The sequence below is a fragment of the Pseudophryne corroboree genome, chromosome 8, assembly GCF_028390025.1.
Source record: "Pseudophryne corroboree isolate aPseCor3 chromosome 8, aPseCor3.hap2, whole genome shotgun sequence".
Classification (NCBI taxonomy): Eukaryota; Metazoa; Chordata; class Amphibia; order Anura; family Myobatrachidae; genus Pseudophryne; species Pseudophryne corroboree.
The window spans coordinates 403,902,896-403,923,718 of NC_086451.1; the positions used below are offsets into that span (position 1 = coordinate 403,902,896).

A 20,823-nucleotide genomic window follows, 5' to 3' on the forward strand; every position below is an offset into this window, starting at 1 on the left:
GTCGGTAACAACTGGAACCACAATAGGTTGGTTGATGTGAAACACACCTTAGGAAGAAATTGCTGACAACTTCTGAGTTCAGCTCTGTCCTCATAGAAAATTAAATAGGGGCTCTTGTGAGATATCTAGAAGATCCGCGTACCAGGCCCTTCTTAGCCAGTCTGGAGCAATGAGTATTGCATGAACCTTTTCCCTTTTTATTTTTTAGAGAATCCTTGGGATCAGAGGAAGTGGGGGAAACATGTACACCAGCTGATAAACCTATGGAGTCGTCAGAGGGTCTATCGCCACTTCCTGTGGGTCTCTCGACCTGGAATAATACCGCTTGAGCTTCTTGTTGAGACGAGAGGACATCATGTCGATTTGAGGCTATCCCCACTAAAGGATCAAGCACCTCAACACCTCCGGGTGAAGGCCCCACTCCCTCGGGTGCAGGTCGTGTCTGCTGAGGAAGTCTGCTTCCCAGTTGTCTACTCACAGAATGAAGACCGCTGACAACACCACAGCATGTTTTTCTGCCCAGAGGAGGATTCTTTTCACCTCTGACATTGCTGCTCTGCTTTTCGTTCCGCCCTGTCAGTTTATGGGGGTCATGCCTAGTTGATCTCTCGCTAACAGTTTTTAGCAGCCGTGCAAACGCATTATCGCCGCCCACTGGGGAGTGTATTTTTGCTTTACAGAAGTGCGAACGCTTGTGCAGCAGAGCGCCTGCAAAATCTTTTTGTACAAAACATGACCAGCCCTGTAGTTACTCTTCGTGTGCATTGATTCTAACGACGGGGGGATAGCTTTTGACGTCACACACCCGACCAGCGAACGCCCAGCCACGCCTGTGTTTTTTCTGCCACACCTGCATTTTTCTAAGCATTCCCTGAAAACGGTCTACTTCATGTAAATCTTCATGCGTTCGGCCATGCAACAGGAATGTTCGTTAGACTCTGTGCACACCCACGATGCTCATTGTACCTGTACGAATAGCCTGTGCATTGCGGTGCATACGCATGTGCAGAAATGCCGATTTTAGCCTGATTGCTGCGCTGCGAACAACGACAGCTAGCGATCAACTCGGAATGACCGCTAATGTACGTTACCGCAGTCACATTGTCCGACTGGACCTGAATGGCCTGATCTTGAATTAGATATGAGACGTGCAGAAGGGTGTTGTATATGGCCCTGAGTACCAGAATGTTGATTGGAAGGATGACTTTCTGACTTAACTATCTTCCCTGAAACTGCACCCCCTGGGTCACTGCTCCCCAACCTCTCAGGCTTGCGTCTGTGGTTAGCTGAATTCAATTGTGAATCCCAAACCATCGATCCTTGATTAAGTGAGAAGTCTGAAGCCACCATAGAAGAGAAATCCTGGCTCTTGGTGACAGATGGATCCACTGGTCCATGTGAGGAAGCGATCCGGACCATTTGTCCAACAGATCAAGCTGGAAGTGTTTTGCGTGAAACCTTCCATACTGAAGTGCCTCGTAAGAGGCTAACATTTCCCCCTAGAAGGCGAATGCATAGATGTACCGATATCCAGGTTGGCTTCAGGACATACCGAACCTTTGACTGGATTACCAATGCCTTTTCCAATGGAATGAACACTTTCTGCGACTCTTTGTCCAGTATCATACCCAGGAATGGAAGCCTACGTGTTGGCTCTAGGTGAGACTTCGGAAGGTTCAGAATCCACCCGTGATCCCAGAGTAGTCAGGTTGAGAGGGCAAAGCTGTCCAACAACCTATTCCTGGATGGCGCCTTTATCAGAAGATCATCCAGGTACAGAATTATGTTCACTCCCTGTTTGTGGAGAAGAAACATCATCTCTGCCATCACCTTGGTGAACACCCCCGGTGCCGTGGAGAGACCAAAGGGCTGGGCCTGGAACTGGTAGTGACAGTCCTGCAGTGCAAACCATAGATAAGCCTGATGAGGCAGCCAGATCAGAATGTGAAGGTACGTATCCTTGATATCCAGAGACACTAGGAACTCCCCTTCCTCCAGACCTGAGATCACCGCTCTCAGAGACTCCATCTTGAATTTAAACACTTGTAAGTACGGGTTCAACGACTTGAAGTTTAGAATCGGTCTTACCGAACCGTTCGGTTTCGGTACTACTGTACATTAAACAAGTCGGAATAGTACCCCTTGTTTTGCAGATGAGGTGGAACTGGAACAATGACCTGAGTCTGTTCCACTTTTTGAATGGCGTACTGTAAAGTTATACTTGCCTCTTGTGATACTGGTAAGCCTGATTTGAAGAATCTATGAGTTGGGAGCTCCTGGAACTCCAGTCTGTAGCCCTGGAAAATAAGGGCCAGGGATCCGGGCACGAACTTGTCCAGATGTGACTGTAAAATTTTAGTCGGGCTCCCACCAGCCAGTCTTCCAGGCATCCTGGTCCAACGTCATACTGAAAGCTTTGAGGAAGCAAAGGTTGAACTCTGTTCCTGAGAACCGGCAGTTGCTGGTTAGCGTGGTTTACCTCTAGTGCCTCTGGTGGCTGTAGAAGAAACTCTGGTACTGCCCTTAAACTTGGCTGTCCGAAAGGACTGCAAATTGGAAGCTGAGTGGGACTTCTTGGCTAGGGGAGCTGTGGAAGGAAGATATGTGGACTTACCTGCAGTAGCTTTGCAAAACCATTTATCCAGTTCATCTCCAAATAAGGCCTCTTCTGTAAATGGTAGGCCTTCCACGCCTTTCCTGGAGTCCGCATCATCAGTCCACTGGCATAGCCATAGGCTCCTGCGTGCTGACACTGCCATAGCCGTGGTGCATGCATTAAGCAAGCCTATTTCTTTCATGGCTTCCACCATAAAGTTCGCAGAGTCCTGAATATGTTGCAGGAGTAAAACAATCACCCCCTAGATAAGGAATTTAACCCCTCAATTAGGTTACCTGACCATTTAGCAATAACTTTTGTGATCCATGCACATGCTATAGTGGGTGAACAAAGATTTGATTGTCGTCTCAATTCTACGATCAGCGTGTCTTTCAGGGAGGCTGCACCAGGGACAGGCAACACTATTTTCCGTGACAGCCTGGATACTGATGCATCCACTATCAGTGGATTTTCCCATTTTTTCCTATCCCCAGAAGGAAAAGGAAAGGATGAGAGTAATCTCTTAGGGATTTGAAATTTCTTCTCAGGATTAACCCATGGTTCTTCAAACAGGGTATTCAGTTCCTTAGACATAGGAAAAGTGACTGAGGATTTATTTTTTACATTAAAATAAGATTCCTCAAACTCCTCTCTCACTTTATCAGGAATTTGTAGAACGTCTCTGATAGCCTCTATAAGAGCCTCTTTTCCCTGTGACAGAGCAGCATCCCCCCTTCTGAGTCCAACTCCCCCTCCTCCATGTCTGACTCTTCATCATCAGAGTCACTAGAGGATATGGACCAGAGTACATTTTTGCGGACAAATGGTAGGGGTCTGAGATGCTGTTTTGGGGACTGAGTCTCTGTTCATAAACTCATCCACAGACTGTCTTATGTATTGCATATATTTCTCATTGTGGGACAATTTAGTAGAAATATTAGAAATCATTCCTTTAATGGAATCCAAAAAATAAAAATAAATGACTGATTGCGCTATATTATCAGGTGCGTATATGAATAAAGACACATTTAAAATTACCTCTCTGGTTTTTATTTAAATTCAAAAATATCACAAATGTGAATATATATAAAAACTCTATATGCATGCATATTCACTAGGAGCTCACTTAAAAACTGTAACATTAATTCTATGTTTAAGCATCCAGTGCTCAGATCTGTTTTTAGGGACAGTTATTTCTTCCACTGATGTATGTAAATAAATAAATAACTTGTATTCCCACAACAATAGGTGATGTTTTTCCAAATATATTGGGACTCAGTCCTCTAAATGGAGACACAGTTCCTGTTTGTATACTGGCCACAGTCTGTAGACTGTCAATTTTAGGACAGATGAATGCCGCTTACCGCCGCAGCCGTGAGCACGGACGTGCTGGGGAGATCTGCTTTTCACCCTGACAAGTGTTACCCCACTTTTGGATCTACCCCGCCGGACTGGGAGCTAAGGACAACTAACGAGACTCCACACAACTGCTGCTCCAGCTGAGCCGTAATCGGAGGAGACACTGCTAGCCAGGTGGGGAGTCTGCTCTGCATGTGTCCGCATACAAGCAGCTCCAGCACGCTGAGGGATAGAGACCATCCAGCACCGCTACCACCGCGAAAGAGAGATGGGAGAAGGGAGACCTAAACACCGCCGCTGGGCACAGCGAGGATCTCCCCACATTTGTGATATTTTTTAATTTAAATAAACACCATAGAGGTAATTTTAAATGTGTCTTTATTCATATACGCACCTGGTAATATAGCGCAATCAGTCATTTATTTTTCTTTTTTACTTCTTTGGTTTCTGAGGAAGGAGAGCAAGCGAGCCCCCTACTTCACAATCAATTTTAGCTGTACGAACACAGGCACAGCTGGACGGAGGTTGCAGCTTAAACTACGTTAAAAATTAAGAATATGTATTATTATTAATTGATTAGCGCCTGGATCAGTGTTGCTTTTTCTATTTAATGGAATCCAGCCATGCTGGTTCAGCCCCGCTAGCTTGGGAAGGTGTACTACACTGAGTACACGGTAGTGAGCCCACTGGGTAAGAGGAACACTCTGTCATACATAAAACACACTCTTTGCCTGACATATTATAAATGTGACAGCACACACACACACACACACACACAGAGAAAAGGTTAAAACCACAATTAACCCACAAAGAGCCCTTTCAGGGAGACACAGAGATAATATGGAGCCAGCACACCGCACCCTTATCGCTAATGCCTAGCTTAGCCGGGTTGCAGACTGAGTATCCAGATTGGGGACTCAGTACACAAATAATGGCTCCCCCCTGCTATTACCCCCTGGTACCGCTGAGGTAATCTGGAGTCTCGCCGGAAGGAGTTGTGCGTCTCTGTCAGTCAGCGTCTGTGTCCACTGCAGAGGGAAAATGGCACTGATAAGCTGCTGGATCCGCTCATAGTGAAGCCCTGCCCCCTCCATGGCTCGTGGCTTCCCACTTTTTTTATACTGGCTGAGGTAATTTAGTGCTTAAAATGGAGTCAGATCCGTGTTAAGTCTTTGTTTGCCAGTGTGGGTCCTGTGAACAGTATAGAGACTCAGTTTGCCCCCTCAGATGCAGTGCATCTGCACTGTGTACTGAGTCTGGTAATAAAGTCCACCCTGTTTAGAAGCTGTGTGCCTCCGTACCCTCATGGGGCCATAATGGCTGGCGACCCGCTAACCGGAACGCCGGCTTAGTACTCACCACTCTTCATTCTTCTGGCTCTGTTAGGGGTGGCGGCGTGCTGCGGGAATGTACGCTTGCTGTGGTAGGGCTTGCAAATAGTTCCCTCTGGAGCTAGTTTCCTGTCAGCGGGGAATGGGACCATTAACCCTTCAAGAGGTTGGGCCACTACGACCCACCCAAGTCCCACAAAGCAGGCAGGCTGGAGCAAACCAGTCCTGCCTGAAAATAACTAACAGAAAAATAAATGCAGAAAACTCTTCAGGAGTTTCCATAAGCGTGACCGGCTCCTCCGGGCACATTTTCTAAACTGAGTCTGGTAGGAGGGACATATAGGGAGGAGCCAGCACACATTATCAAATTCTTAAAGTGTCCATGGCTCCTAGTGGACCCGTCTATACTCCATGGTACTAAATAGATTACCAGTATCCTCTAGGACGTAAGAGAAAAAGTGTTTAACCTCTTCACTGGCATAGCAATATCTGATGCTAGAACACCAGTCTGGGTTTTTCCTCACAGGATCACATCTGCTATAACCATAGTTGCCGACATTCTGGTTGCCTCCTCCGGGATGAGGCAGCCCGGTCAGCTTAGTAGGTGGTGTGGTGCGGCAAAGGGAGGCGTAACGGGAAGGAACAGGGAGCATGGCCGTGAGATCACGTCATCGTGGCCCTGCCCCCACTACACTATGCTGGTATTACTGCATCATCGGGGGTGTGGGGGCTCAGCTGCAGGCAGGGAGACTTGCCAACTCTTCCGGGAGGGCCACCTGATTTTAGGGAGCCTCCCGGCAATTATGGAAGAAATGCCCACTGTGTGGCTGCTTCAGTGCTAATCTAAGAGGGACCTTCCAGCCCCTATGCATTCTATTCCTTCCCCCAGTGCTTGCCATGCAGGCAGTCACTGCTGATCTAGCAGCCTGGTGCCACTAGGGAAATGTAAAAGAAGCAGCACTTAAGGTACCTGTGCTGTATATACTAGGCGGCTGCAGAGAGGAGCAGACATCGGAAAAATGTAAGACCGTGATGGTCCCGATTATCCGATCATCAATGCTCTAAAACTGGCCTGGCCAAACTGTGGCTCTCCAGATGTTGTGAAACTACAAGTCCCAGCATGCCCTTCTACACTTTTGCTATTAGGAAATGATAAAACTGTGGCAGTGCATGCTGGGATGTTTAGTTTCACAACAGCTGGAGAGCCACAGGTTGGCCAGGCTTGTTTTAAAATATCAATGTATACCTGACAGCCTCAGAGAGGAGCAGCCGCTAGGGAAATGTAAAGTCGCTATGTCAAGATGTTTCCGTTCATCAATGGTCCGATATAGCAGATCCAATATATATATATATATATTGATGCGATTGCTATTGTTTATTTATTAACAGAAGTGTCTCTGTTGGATGAATAAGCATACAGTAGGAGAAAGATCAATGTACTTGAATCTGTACAAAGTACATACAGATGTGTCCACTTACTGTGTCTTGTCTTTATTGTAATATTTATTTTACAGGTGGAACTCCAGATACCAGCAGGCCCTTTAATGCCCCACATTCTGGTACTTGTGGATCTCCAAGTACCAGCAGGCGGGGGATGCTTGCTGGGACCAGTAGTTCCACAGGTAAAAGACAATATTTATTCTTGATTTTACACTTGGGCTATCAGCCCGGCATTCACAGCTCACATTATTCACATTCTTCACATTCGTTCACAGCTGGGGACAGCCCAAACTTCAGCCATGGCTCTTGGGTGCATGGAATGGGGGACCCCTTTATTGGGGGGGGTCCCTACTCTCAATGGGAAACCAGGTCAAGGCTTATTAGTTTTGGGGGGGTAATGTCATTTACGCAGGGACCTGTATAAATGTGTCCCTCGTCTGTGGCATTATTTCCTTAACTAGTAGAGCTATGTGCTGGTTCCAAAAATACCGGGGACCCCTACGTCTTTTTTCCCTATGTATTTTTGGAACCAGAACTGGTCCAAGAGCCTGATGCTGGTTGTTAAAATACAGGGGAACCCCTAGTAAAAGTTTTCTGTGTAATTTAGCAACCAGGACCAGCTCAAAGATCCCAGGGTAAGCTTTAGGGGGAACTGCACATCTTTCTTTTTTTACTTTTATTAATTGTTTAAACACTGTTGCAGATGGAAGCTTGCACTTCTGTCAAACTTGCCAACCAAAGGCTGATCTACAGATGGAGCCACACTAATTGTGGATCCGTCTGTGCCTGGGTGCACCTCTCCGGGCGCGCCTGTCACCTCGTCTGGGGCACGCGCGCATCTGTGACACACACAAGCCCCATTCACTAGAATAGGAGCGTCTCCTGTGTGCTCCTGGTATGACTAGGCAGACATATAGCCTAGTCTGTATTTTGGTCATGTTTTAGGTGCGAGTTGTACACCGGCATCCTATTACATTGCCCGAGATGTATGTTTGCAATGGAAAAATAGGATTTTAATACTTACCGGTAAATCCTTTTCTCTTAGTCCGTAGAGAATGCTGGGGATGCTTCAAGAACCATGGGGTATAGACAGGATCCGCAGGAGACATGGGCACTTTAAGTCTTTAAAAGGGGTGTGAACTGGCTCCTTCCTCTATGCCCCTCCTCCAGACTCCAGTTATAGGAACTGTGCCCAGGGAGACAGACATTTCGAGGAAAAGGATTTATTTAATTTTTATTTAATTTTTTAAACTAAGGTGAGATACATACCAGCTCAAACCTCAAACACGCCGTACAACATGGCATTCAACAACAACGCATGCAATGTCATGACCAACATCAGCCACAGACTGACTGTACTCAACTCAACATGAGTGTAACCAAAACCAAACTGCAGATACAGCCCGCACTGGGACGGGCGCCCAGCATCCTCTACGGACTAAGAGAAAATGATTTACCGGTAGCTATTAAAATCCTATTTTCTCATACGTCCTAGAGGATGCTGGGGATGCTTCAAGAACCATGGAGGTTATACCAAAGCTCTAGAACGGGCAGGAGAGTTCGGATGACTGCAGCACCGATTGACCAAACAAGAGGTCCTCCTCAGCCAGGGTATCAAACTTGCAAACGCAAAGGTGTTTGAACCCGACCAGGTAGCAGCTTGGCAAAGATGTAATGCCGAGACCCCTCGGGCAGCCGCCCAGGATGAGCCCAACTTTCTGGTAGAATGGGCTTTCACCGATTTCGGTAACGGCAATCCTGCTGTAGAATGAGCCTGCTGAATTGTATTACAGATCCAACGCGCAATAGTCTGCTTGGAAGCAGGAGCCACAATCTTGTTGGAAGCCCACAGGACAAACAGAGCATCTGTTTTCCTAATCTGCGCCGTTCTGGCGACATAGATCTTCAAAGCTCTGACCACATCAGGACACTTCGACTCCGCCAAGGCGTTAGTAGCCACAGGCACCACAATAGGCTGGTTTACATGAAATGATGAAACCACTTTTGGCATAAATTGCTGACGAGTTCTCAACTCCGCTCTGTCAGCATGGAAGATTAAATAGGGGCTTTTGTGAGACAAAGCCGCCAACTCAGAAACCTGCCTTGCGGATGCCAAGGACAACAACATGACTACTTTCCAAGTAAGGAATTTTAACTCAATCTTATGTAAAGGTTCAAACCAATGAGATTGCAGGAACTGCAATACCACATTAAGATCCCACGGTGGCACAGGAGGCACAAATGGAGGTTGGATGTGCAGCACACCTTTCACGAAGGTCTGAACTTCTAGAAGGGAGGCCAATTCTTTCTGAAAGAAAATTCATAAGGCCGAAATTTTTACTTTAATAGAGCCTAACTTTAGACCCGCATCGACACCTGCTTGCAAAAAATGGAGCAAACGCTCAAGCTGAAATTCTTCCGTAGGAGCCTTCTTGGATTCACACCAAGACACATATTTTCTCCAAATACGGTGGTAATGCTTTGCCGTTACTTCCTTTCTAGCCTGAAGAAGAGTGGGAATGACTTCACTGGGAATACTTTTTCTGGCTAGGATTTGGCGTTCAACCACCATGTCGTCAAACGCAGCCGCCGTAAGTCCTGATACACACACGGACCTTGTTGTAACAGGTCCTCCCATAGAGAAAGCGGCCAGGGAACTTCTATGAGCAACTCCTGAAGATCTGGATACCAGGGCCTCCTAGGCCAGTCTGGAACAATGAGGATCGCCTGAACCCTTGTTCTTCTTATAATCTTCATCACCTTTGGAATGAGTGGAAGTGGAGGGAACACATAGACCGACGGAAACACCCACGGTGTCACTAGGGCGTCCACCGCTATTGCTTGAGGGTCCTTCGACCTGGAACAATATCTCTGAAGTTTCTTGTTGAGGCGGGACGCCATCATGTCTATTTGAGGAATTCCCCAACGACTTTTCACTTCTGCCAAAACCTCTTGATGAAGCCCCCACTCTCCTGGATGGAGATCGTGTCTGCTGAGGAAGTCTGCTTCCCAGTTGTCCACTCGTGGAATGAAGACTGCTGACAGAGCGCTTGCATGTCTTTCCGCCCAGCGAAGAACTTTCGTGGCCTCGGCCATCACCGCTCTGCTCTTTGTTCCGCCCTGGCGGTTTATGTATGCCAATGCTGTTATGTTGTCTGACTGAATCAAGACTGGCAGATCGCGAAGAAGATGTTCCGCTTGAAGAATGCCATTGTAAATGGACCTTAATTCCAGAATGTTTTTGTGCAGACAAGCTTCTTGGCTTGACCATGGCCCTCATTCCGAGTTGTTCGCTCGCTAGCTGCTTTTAGCAGCTTTGCACACGCTAAGCTGCCGCCTACTGGGAAGGAATCTTAGCTTTGCAGAATTGCGAACGAAAGATTTGCAGAATTGCGAAAATAAATTTCTTTGCAGTTTCTGAGTAGCTCGAGACTTACTCTGCCACTCCGATCAGTTCAGTCAGTTTCGTTCCTGGTTTGGCGTCACAAACACACCCAGCGTTCGCCCAGACACTCCCCTCGTTTCTCCAGCCACTCCCGCGTTTTTACCAGAAACGTCAGCGTTTTTTCGCACACACCCATAAAACGGCCAGTTTCCGCCCGGAAACACCCACTTCCTGTCAATCACACTACGAACAGCAGAACGGTGGAAAATCTTCGTTAGGCTGTGAGTAAAATACCAAACTTTTGTGCAAATTTAGGCGCACAGCGAACATTGCGCATGCGCAGTTTGTGACTAATCGCTCCGATGCGAAGAAAAAGAACGAGCGAACAACTCGGAATGAGGGCCCATTTTCCCTGAAAGTTTCTCCCCTGTGTTACTGCTCCCCAGCCTCGGAGACTTGCATCTGTGGTCACCAGGAACCAATCCTGAACCCCGAACCTGCGTCCTTCCAGAAGGTGAGAACTTTGCAGCCACCACAGAAGGGAGATCCTGGTCCTGGAAGATAGGATTATTTTCTGGTGCATGTCCAGGTGAGACCCGGACCACTTGTCCAACAGGTCCCACTGAAACACCCTGGCATGGAACCTGCCATACGGAATGGCCTCGTAGGCCGCCACCATCTTCCCCAGTAACCGAGTGCATTGAAGAACTGACACTTTTGCCGGTTTCAGAAACTTTTCCACTGGAAGAAAAACTCTCTGTAATTCTGTATCCAGAATCATACCCAGGAACGACAGCCATGTCGTCGGAGCCAACTGTGATTTTGGCAAGTTTAGGAGCCAACCATGTTGTTGCAGAATCGTCAGTGAGAGCGCAACATTGTTCAGCAATTGCTCCTTGGATATCGCCTTTATGAGGAGATCGTCCAAGTATGAAATAATTGTAATTCCCTGCTTGCGCAGGAGAACCATAATTTCCGCCATAACCTTGGTGAAAATCCTTGGTGCTGTGGACAGACCAAACGGCAATGTCTGAAATTGGTAATAACAATCCTGAACAGCAAACCTCAGGTATGCCTGATGTGGAGGATATATGGGAACGCATAAGTAAGCATCCTTTATTTCAACCGACACCATAAAATCCCCCTCCTCTAGACTGGAGATCACTGCTCGGAGAGATTCCGTCTTGAATTTGAATTTTTTCAGAGAGAAATTGAGGGATTTTAGGTTCAAAATCGGTCTGACTGAGCCATCCGGTTTCGGGACCACGAACAGACTTGAATAAAAACCCTCCCCCCGTTGTGATGGGGGTACCGTGACAATGACTTGATTTTGACACAGCTTTAGTATTGCCGCGCATACTACCTTCCTTTCTAGATGAGAAGCTGGCAAGGCCGATTTGAAAAATCGGTGAGGGGGCACGTCTTGAAACTCTAATTTGTACCCTTGGGTTACTATTTCCAATATCCAAGGATCCAGGTCCGAGTGTACCCAGACCTGACTGAAGAGTCTGAGACGTGCCGCCACCGGTGCGGACTCCCGCAGAGGAGCCCCAGCGTCATGCGCTGGATTTGGTAGAAGCCGGAGAGGACTTCTGCTCTTGGGAACTTACCACAGCCTGTGACCTCTTTCCCCTTCCTCTTCCTCTCGCAGCAAGGAAGGAGGACCCTGGTCCTTTTTTGAATTTATTGGGCCGATAGGACTGCATCTGATAGTGGGGCGTTTTCTTTTGTTGTGCAAGAACATAAGGTAAAAATAACAATTTACCCGCGGTAGCCGTTGTTATGATTCCAGTACTCCTGACCGGAGGAGATCTCATGGCAATGGTCAGAGTACTGGAAGGGAATGCTGGTTATGGGAGCGGGAATAGAAAATAGCCCCTGGCGCCCTAACTCCGTTGTCTCGCCCGTGCTGTCAGAAATCCCCTGCGAGACTATGGTTGCTTGAGCCCATGGCAGCCGCGTTTGAAGGGCGGATTAAGTCTGCCCAACTCCGATGCCCCCTCAGGTCTTAATGGGAGACAAAGGGAAATCCGAGACAGGGTGATAACAAGGGGCCCTCTGACTAAACAACCAGGCCAGGGGCTACAAGCTAACTGACAAAACCTAAAGTATGTGCGGAAACCCGCCAGGGAAAAGGACAACCAAAATCCACTTGTCCAATACTCCTACCCGGCACCGCCGGATACCAGAGTGGACCTGTGGAAGCGGAACCCTCCGCGAAATGCACCAAAACATAAATAATAAATAATAAAGCGGACAAGCCGCAACACACGGCAAGGCCGTGACTCACGAACACCACTGGATGTTATAAGGTGATTAGTCAGGACTCCAGGAATTAGATGACAAACTTCCGAGTTCAGAGCTTCCAATACTGGAATGACCAGATACAGCAAGACTGGAACAGACTCTCAGCAAACAAAGACAGCATGCAGGAAGCTATTACCGGCGTCTGTGAGAAGCCCTGGGAGTGTATTTAACAAGGAGTCCTCCAATCAGCTGCCAAAAGGCTGATTAGAATAAATGCCGTGCAGCTGCCTTGCTGCCCGGCCAGAGAGCAGGAGAAAACATTAACCCTTAAAGCCTAGCAACGGGGAACACGGTCCGCCAGTGGCGTCCCCGTTGCTAGGGTCCGTGTGGCTCAGCGCGCCCGGCGTCCAGCGTTGCCAGGGAGCCGGCGGCTGTTCGCGTACGGCGTCCCTGGTTGCTAGGCGCCGGGCCGCACCGACGAGCGGACCCCGGCGCCTAACAGTACCCCCCCCTTGAGGAGGGGTCAAGGAACCCCTAAAGCCAGGCTTCCAAGGAAACTCCCGAAAAAATGCCCTCTTGAGCCTTGGGGCATGAAGATCCTTATCCAGGACCCAGGACCTTTCCTCTGGACCATAACCTCTCCAGTGAACCAGAAAATAGAGCCGGCCCCTGGACAACTTGGAATCGAGAACCTTCTCCACCAGGAACTCCTGTTGCCCCTGTACATCCACTGGAGATCTTCCCTGAGAGATCTTCCGAGGAAATTTATTGGAAGAAATGTATGGCTTCAACAGGGAGCAATGAAACGTATTACCAATCCGAAGAGATTTTGGTAAACGTAACCGGAAAGCAACTGGGTTAACTTTTTTAATGATATGAAATGGTCCAATAAATTTGGGTCCCAACCTAGCTGAAGATTGTCGAAGTCTAATGTTACGAGTCGACAACCATACCCTATCTCCCACCTTAAAATTGCAAGGACGTCGGAGCCGGTCAGAAAAATTTTTCTCCCGAAAGGCCGCTTTTCTGAGAGCAAGGTGCACTTTTTTCCAAATGGCTCTGAGATGGGAGGTTAAGGTTAGCGAGGAAACTGAGGAATGTTGAAAAAAAGAATTAGCTCTGGGGTGAAAACCAAAAACTGAAAAGAATGGAGACACGTTGGTGGAGGAATGACAAGAATTATTGTAAGCAATCTCCGCCAATGGAAGAAACTCGGACCAATCATTCTGGAGTTTAGCTGAATACAAACGCAAATATTGTTTCAATGATTGGTTAACTCGCTCGGTTTGCCCGTTGGACTGTGGGTGGTAACCAGATGTTAATGACAATCTCATCTTTAATGAAGCACAGAAACACTTCCAGAATTGTGCAATGAATTGTGGACCCCGATCAGAAACAATATCAGTGGGCAACCCATGAAGTCTGAAAACATGGCGGAGAAATAACACTGCCAATCCTTGGGCAGATGGCAGTCGGGGAAGGGCAATGAAATGAGCCATCTTGCTAAAACGGTCTACTACCACCCAAATGACTCTGCATCCAGCTGAAAGGGGAAGGTCCACCACAAAATCCATGGAAATATGAGACCATGGCCTGAGAGAGACATTCAAGGGCATAAGTTGCCCGATAGGCAAGGAACGGGGAACCTTATGCTGTGCACAAACCTGACATGAAGAAACAAACTCCTTAACGTCTTTAGAAAGACCAGGCCACCATACTGAGCGGGAGACTAACTCCAATGTCTTAGAGATCCCCGGATGCCCGGAAACTTTGTTATCATGGAACTCAGTCAAAACAGTAGCTCTCAAGAACTCAGGGACGTAAAGACGACCAACAGGAGTATTTCCAGGAGCTTGGTGTTGAAGCTGTTTTAACTGGGTAAATAAATCTTGTGTGAGGCCTGCCCAAATGACTGAAGATGGAAGTATGGGAGTAACAGGACTGTTATCATGAACCGGAAGAAAACTGCGTGACAGAGCATCTGCCTTGGTATTCTTGGAACCTGGCCTGAAAGTTATAATAAATTTGAAACGAGTAAAGAACAAAGCCCAACGAGCCTGCCGGGCATTCAGCCGCTTAGCTGATTCGATGTATTGCAGATTCTTATGGTCAGTCAATACTGAAATGGTATGTGTTGCTCCCTCAAGCCAATGCCTCCACTCCTCGAAAGCCCATTTAATAGCCAGTAACTCGGCTTCATGTGACCAGTTGGTAGGATCCGCTCCCTTCTTAGTCAGTGCAACAATGGGAGCAACCAGGTCGGAAAAAGAATGAATAAATCTTCTATAATAATTCGCAAACCCTAAAAAGCGCTGAATTGCTTTTAAGTTGGTGGGTTGCGCCCAACTAAGGATGGCTTGGAGCTTCTTAGGTTCCATGCAGAATCCCCGAGGGGAAATAATGTACCCTAAAAAGGATACCTCCGTGACATGAAACTCACACTTCTCCAGCTTGGCATATAAATGATTTTCACGTAATTTTTGAAGAACCTGACGCACCTGGGTAACATGTTGTTCAATTGATTCAGAATAGATCAGGATGTCGTCTAAGTAAACGACCACGAATCTTCCTAGAAAATCACGGAGCACATCGTTAATGAGATCCTGGAATACTGCTGGAGCGTTAGACAAGCCGAACGGCATCACCAGATACTCGTAGTGACCCGACTGAGTACTGAAAGCCGTCTTCCACTCATCGCCCGACTTGATTCGGATGAGGTTATACGCTCCCCTCAGGTCAATTTTAGAAAAAATCACAGCCGAACGCAGCTGATCAAAGAGGACAGAAATCAGCGGCAGAGGGTAAGTATTTTTAACTGAGATCTTATTCAGGGCTCTAAAGTCAATGCAAGGTCTGAGTGATCCGTCTTTTTTCTCCACAAAGAAGAAGCCTGCACTTAAAGGGGATTTAGATGGCCTGATAAATCCTTTCCCTAGGCTCTCCTTAACATACTCATTCATGGCCGCAGTTTCTGGCCCGGATAATGCATATAACCTTCCCTTTGGCAATGTGGCACCAGGAATTAGCTCAATAGCACAATCATAAGGCCGATGGGGAGGCAGAATGTCTGCATTGCCCTTGGAAAACACATCAACAAAGTCCTGGTATTCCACGGGAATGAGTTGGGGAATGGCAGCAGCTATTCTGACGGGAAACGTAATACATTCCTTATTACAGATGGTACCCCATTGTGAAATCTCCCCCGACTGCCAATCAATGGTGGGATTATGAAAGGCCAGCCAAGGGTGACCCAGAACCACTGGAACTGCTGGGGAATGGGTAAGGAAAAACTCAATCTTTTCGGAATGAAGAGCTCCTACCGTAAGTAGTACAGGGGGTGTACAGAGGGAAATAACCCCATTGGACAAGGGACTCCCATCTAAACCATGCATGGTGATACACCTACCCAAGGCTAACTGAGGAATACCTAAGGCCTTGGCCCACGTTAAGTCCATAAAGTTCCCTGCAGCTCCACTGTCAACAAAAGCCGACACCGAGGAACAGAGGCTGCCAAAGGAAACTTTAGCTGGGACTGAAAGGGAGTTCTTCGAGGAGATAAGCTGCAGACCAAAGTGAACCCCCTCACAATTCACTTGGTCAAGGCGTTTTCCTGACTTGATCGGACAATTACGGGCAAAATGTCCCTTACCCCCACAGTACAAACAAAGACCAGAGTTTTGCCTTCTGGCTCTTTCTTCTGGAGACAGCCGGGAGAGATCCATCTGCATGGGCTTCTCTACGTCCTCAGGAATGGAAAATACACATGGAGTAGACCTGACAGGTGCTCCTTTTTCAGCCCTCCGCTCTCTGAGACGACGATCAATCTTAATAGAAAGCTCCATGAGTTTATCGAGAGTCTCAGGAGCGGGATACTGAAGGAGACTGTCTTTTATAGACTCTGATAAGCCGAGGCAAAACTGACTGCGCAGGGCTGGGTCATTCCAGCCACAGTCGTTCGACCAACGGCGAAACTCTGTACAAAAAACTTCTGCAGGATTTCTACCCTGTCTGAGAGTGCGTAACTGACTCTCAGCGGATGCCTCTCTATCAGGGTCATCATACAAAAGCCCTAAAGACCCAAAAAAGGCGTCTACTGATGACAACGCCGGATCCTCTACTTTTAAACCGAATGCCCAGGTCTGAGGATCTCGCTGGAGCAAAGAAATAATAATTCCGACCCGCTGAGATTCAGTACCTGAGGAGATCGGTCTTAACCGAAAATAAAGTTTACAGGATTCTTTAAAATTAAAAAACTCCTTCCTATCACCAGAAAAACGGTCAGGCAAGTGCATTTTTGGTTCAGGGACTACCCTCGGGGAAGTTCGTAAAAGATCTTCCTGCGACTTCACCCGAAGGGAAAGATCCTGAAACATCTGAGTAAGTTCTTGAATCTGGCTGACTAGGAGCTGACCAGGATTTGGCCCTAAACCTGTGGGATTCATGAGGCCGATAACTCTTACAAAACTGAATAAGGAAAAAATTAAACCCAGTTTAATTTTAGGTTTTGGTATGGCCGGTAATAATGTTATGATTCCAGTACTCCTGACCGGAGGAGATCTCATGGCAATGGTCAGAGTACTGGAAGGGAATGCTGGTTATGGGAGCGGGAATAGAAAATAGCCCCTGGCGCCCTAACTCCGTTGTCTCGCCCGTGCTGTCAGAAATCCCCTGCGAGACTATGGTTGCTTGAGCCCATGGCAGCCGCGTTTGAAGGGCGGATTAAGTCTGCCCAACTCCGATGCCCCCTCAGGTCTTAATGGGAGACAAAGGGAAATCCGAGACAGGGTGATAACAAGGGGCCCTCTGACTAAACAACCAGGCCAGGGGCTACAAGCTAACTGACAAAACCTAAAGTATGTGCGGAAACCCGCCAGGGAAAAGGACAACCAAAATCCACTTGTCCAATACTCCTACCCGGCACCGCCGGATACCAGAGTAGACCTGTGGAAGCGGAACCCTCCGCGAAATGCACCAAAACATAAATAATAAATAATAAAGCGGACAAGCCGCAACACACGGCAAGGCCGTGACTCACGAACACCACTGGATGTTATAAGGTGATTAGTCAGGACTCCAGGAATTAGATGACAAACTTCCGAGTTCAGAGCTTCCAATACTGGAATGACCGGATACAGCAAGACTGGAACAGACTCTCAGCAAACAAAGACAGCATGCAGGAAGCTATTACTGGCGTCTGTGAGAAGCCCTGGGAGTGTATTTAACAAGGAGTCCTCCAATCAGCTGCCAAAAGGCTGATTAGAATAAATGCCGTGCAGCTGCCTTGCTGCCCGGCCAGAGAGCAGGAGAAAACATTAACCCTTAAAGCCTAGCAACGGGGAACACGGTCCGCCAGTGGCGTCCCCGTTGGTAGGGTCCGTGTGGCTCAGCGCGCCCGGCATCCAGCGTTGCCAGGGAGCCGGCGGCTGTTCGCGTACGGCGTCCCTGGTTGCTAGGCGCCGGGCCGCACCGACGAGCGGACCCCGGCGCCTAACAGCCGTAGATACCAGTTCAGTGAGGCCGTCACCAAACAAGACACTACCGTTAAATGGTAAAGACTCCATCGCCTTCTTAGAGTCAGCATCAGCATTCCATTGATTAATCCACAATGCTCTCCTAGCTGAGACTGCCATGGCATTGCCCCTTGATCCCAAAAGGCCAATATCCCTTACAGCTTCTTGTAAGTATGCAGCAGCGTCCCTGATATGACCCAGAGTCAAAAGCATGCTATTCCTGTATAGGGAATCTATCTCAGATGACAAGTTATCTGCCCACTTTTCAATAGCGCTACTCACCCATGCCGAAGCAACGGCAGGCCTGAGTAGCGAACCCGTAGTGACATAAATGGATTTTAGTGTATTTTCCTGCTTACGATCCACAGGATCCTTTAGGGCTGCCATGTCAGGAGACGGAAGCGCCACCTTTTTGGATAGACGTGATAGAGCTTTATCCACCGTGGAGGTTGGCTACCACTTTTCCCTGTCCCCAAAAGGAAACAGAAATGCCACTGGAATTCTTTTGGGAACCTGAAGCTTCTTTTCAGGATTTTCCCAAGCCTTTTCAAAAAGAGCGTCTAGTTCATGAGAGGGAGGAAACGTTACCCTAGGTTTCTTTCCTTTATACATACAGACCCTAGTATCAGGAACAGCAGTGTCCTCTGTTATATACACTTCTAATATTGCCACAATCATCTTCTGAATGCTATTAGCCAGTTTAGGATTCATTCTTGCGTCACTATAGTCGACACTGGAATCAGAGTCCGTGTCGGTTTCCGTATCTGTTATCTGGGTAAATGCACGTTTCTGTGACCCCCAAAGGGGTTTGAGCTCCTGACAAAGCATCTTCCATGGATTTCCTCCATGTCTGGCTCTTTGACTCAGATTTATGTAATCTCTTCATTAGCCGAGCCACATTAGCATTCAAAACACTCAACATATCTACCGAATCAGCCGTCGGCGGTGCCAAAACGGTCACTCCCACAGCCTTTTCGGTCCCCACTCCAGCCTCCTCCTGGGAAGAGCACTCAGCCTCAGACATGTCGACACACACGTACCGACACCCACAACCACACTGGGGCTATAGGAGACAGACCCACAACAAAGCCTGTTAGAGAAACACAGAGGGAGTTCTGCCAGCTCACAACCCAGCGCCTATCCTGGTTTTGAGGCAAGTAAATTAGACCTGTTAGCGCTTTTACTTTCAACTAATTATCACCAAATCTCATGTGCCCCCCTTGTTTTGCACCCTGTTACTTGTACAGCAGTGTGGGAGGCCATGCTCAGCGTCTCTGCAGCTTCTGTGAAGTGAAAATGGCGCTGGTCAGAGCTGCGAGGGCTAAGTCACACCCCCTTAATGGCGCGCTTCAGTCCCACTTAATTTTACATCTTTATACTGGCGGGGGTCTGCAATTAGTGCCCAGGCACTTTATACACTTTCTGCCAGTCGCTAAATTGAGGATATATGCTGCCCAGGGCGCCCCCCCCCCCCTGCGCCTTGCCGTGCTGTTCTTATGTGGGAGCATGGCGCGCAGCGCGCCCACTGCGCGGTACCTCAACAAGCCGTCTTCTGCCATCTCTGAAGTCTTCTGATCTTCTGCTACTCACCCGGCTTCTACCTTCTGGCTCTGCAAGGGGGGTGACGGCGCAGCTCCAGGAACGAGCAGCTAGGCGCACCAAGTGATCGGACCCGCTGGAGCTAATGGTGTCCAGTAGCCTAAGAAGCAAAGCCCTTGAACTCAGAGAACTCAGAGAAGTAGATCTGCTTCTCTACCCTCACTCCCATGATGCAGGGAGCCTGTTGCCAGCAGGTCTCCCTGAAAATAATAAACCTACAAAGTAGGTTTCACTGGGCACAGAATCTAACTGGAGTCTGGAGGAGGGGCATAGAGGGAGGAGCCAGTTCACAACCCTTTTAAAGTCTTAAAGTGCCCATGTCTCCTGCGGATCCCGTCAATACCCTATGGTTCTTGAAGCATCCCCAGCATCCTCTAGGACGTATGAGAAACATCTGGATGTGAGTTTTGCCATTTTGCGATTTCAGGAAACATGCAAGTTTGTATGTTCCCACACCCCTAAGCTCGCATTTTTTTACCAAATCACATTCCATTACATCCTGCCGCAAGTGTTTGGCTGAACACATAAAAATGTGTACAAAACAACCTACACCTATGCCTTAGTTAATATTTGCCCAAAAAATATATCTTTCCTCTAAATAATGTAAATTTAGGTATTTATTTAAGTAACTTCATTTTATCATGGAAAACAGTACTTAACTATTTTTTTTACATTTTACCCCCAGGGAAACGCATGTGTGCAGGGGAGGGTCTGGCTCGGATGGAGCTCTTCCTCTTTCTCACCACTATTCTGCAGATGTTTACATTGAAACCCACAGTGAACACAATGGACATAAAAATAACACCAGAACCCAAGACCAATGCTTCTAGACCCCGCGCTTACAAGATGTTTGTCGTCCCCCATTGATGATGTACTCAACATGTTGATGATAAATCAAGTTTAAAAAGCACTTATTTCAAATGTATCCAACAATATTGGTGCAGCTTTATTTGCTGGAACATTTTACATTAAAGAAACATGTGAGAAAGAGAATAGTGGAATGTTCTGGTCCAAAACAGAAACAGAAAATAAAAAATAAATTCAAATTAATATAAAATGGATGAATAAAATAAAAAAATGTATGCAGTCCGGTAAACACAAAAATATGAAATAGCCTACATGAAATATATAGATTTTTTTTATATTTATATATTAAATATAATAAACAAAAACTGCAATAAAAATATAAAATAATTACAAATGTGAATCATTTACTTGTTTCTATAATCAACGTATTTCGTAGGATTGTCTGGTATCCCCAATTGTACAATTCCACTGGAGACCAATAGACTAAATCACAGGTTCTCAAAATCGGTCCTCAGGACCCCACACAGTTCACGTTTTCAAGGTCACCTG

The 20,823-nt window shown here is 47.3% G+C and overlaps 1 pseudogene; it reads left to right on the forward strand.

Annotated features, from left to right (window-relative positions):
- LOC134949313 (cytochrome P450 2A4-like) overlaps positions 1-20,618 on the forward strand; it is a 202,270-nt pseudogene extending 181,652 nt beyond the window's left edge.
- Positions 20,619-20,823: the final 205 nt, after the last annotated feature.